Here is a 1794-nt window from a genome sequence, read left to right as displayed (position 1 = left end):
TTCAGCCCTTCTGGAAGATCAGATAGCTGAAGACCAGCTGTAAATAGGGCTGTTATGGTCAGGGCAATCATTTAATCATTTTTTTCCCTTAAAATCACCCTTCCTTTGCATTTTTAAACTTTTTTTCTTGTCGTTTGTTTGTTGGGTTTTTTTAACTGTGGTTTAACAGTACTGCTTCTGATACTAGTGTGCTGACAAAAAAACCCACAAACCTAAGAAAATCTAAATGTTAAGATAAAAACTTCCAGTACTTTTTTTAATAATTCATCCAGCAGTTTTGCTTACTAAATCACTGCTTACTGTTTACTAGGGGAAGAATGGACTCATCTTCTAGAAGAAGTAATCTTTACCTCCTGCAGCACCAAAAGCCTGTGACTCACAACCTCCCATTTCTTTTTTTGGTGTCCCTGGATTTGAGGAAGCTCCAAGACTGGGCTTGAAGGTCCCAAAGGCCGTTCCAGCCATCTAAAAAGAAGTGTATTTATTACCTGTGTATTAGAACTCTGAGTGTGTTAGAGAATTAGTCTATCAGATTATCTATTAGAAATCTTTTCCTACACTAAGCTCTTCCAAATGCAGTGATGCCTCTGGAACTGCACATTATTTACTTCAGCTCAAAACTCAAGCTGTGTTTTTCTAAAGATTCAGCATGTTTTTCAACTCAGCAGTTGATTCGCCCATCGTAGACTATGAGCGTGGGTAGTGAGGAAGACAGAGCCACCTTCACGCTTCAAAACACTTTCATTGCGGATACAGTCATTAAACAGACAAATTGTTTGGCTAAGGCTGAAACCTGATGTATGCTCATTATACTCTGCTGGCAATTTTCCCTGAATTTTAAATAAAGGTGTTTTGTGTTTCCATAGTAACTCAAGCTCCTTTACCGAGAGGCCTGATGCACTGTTAGTATTGCACAACTCACTGTATTAAAACCAAGTGTAATAGCACAATTGAAAAGTATACGATAGCTAAAGGATTATTTTAGTTCTTGTGAAATCACAGCCACTTACTCGGGGCTGGGGAAGGAGAGAGGGAACAGAGCAGCTTTTGATGATATACAGTGCTGCTACTTAGCAGTTTAGGGCAGAAAATGGATGTAAGAAAGACACAAGGTATAAAAAAAGAGGAGAGAGAATAAATGGGCTGAGTCACGCAGCCTGCTGTTCCTCCGTGAAGTGTGTCAGAGAAGCTGACATGCGTCCGAGTGGTTTCCCCAGCTGGGCTCGAGCACTCTCTTGGCACCGGCTCCCATGCAAGGGACAGGCTGGATCCAGCCCTAGCAGCATCAGCTGGGTTTGGGGGTTCCTACCCAAGTAGGGAGAACGTGGAAACTGCTTGATCTACCAGGTCTCAAGAGACAACGGCTGGAAATACTGCTTCTCACCAGTGTTGGTTGCCCTCTGAAAGAAGGTGAACGCTGCTCTTGGGTGGCAATAAGTAACAACCACACTACGAATAAGGGACATTGCTGGATTTTAGTGACGTTTTCTCAGAGGAACATGTCTGTCCATCTATCTGTCTATAAAACGTATTACGATTTATATACATTGGCCTTGTATGTTCAGGTATGGAAAAACTGGATTATCTGTAACTTGAACGTCCCATTTAGAGTGCTACCTACTATCACCGAGTGAGCTCTCTGGGAACGGTTACCGCATTTGTTGGCCTACGCAGAACGGCCCCTTCGCTTACTGGTGTATGCTCCCCGTTATGTTATTGCGAGGGGGTCACCTCGGCTCGGGATGCCGCCACGCTGCCGACGCCCGCGGGGAGGAGCCGGTAGAGCTGTGGGGA

This window comes from Aptenodytes forsteri, unplaced genomic scaffold (assembly GCF_000699145.1).
Source record: "Aptenodytes forsteri isolate BGI_AS27 unplaced genomic scaffold, ASM69914v1 Scaffold8, whole genome shotgun sequence".
In the NCBI taxonomy this organism is placed as follows: domain Eukaryota; kingdom Metazoa; phylum Chordata; class Aves; order Sphenisciformes; family Spheniscidae; genus Aptenodytes; species Aptenodytes forsteri.
The sequence above is the reverse complement of the archived record's forward strand: the minus strand, read 5'-3'. Positions refer to the sequence as shown.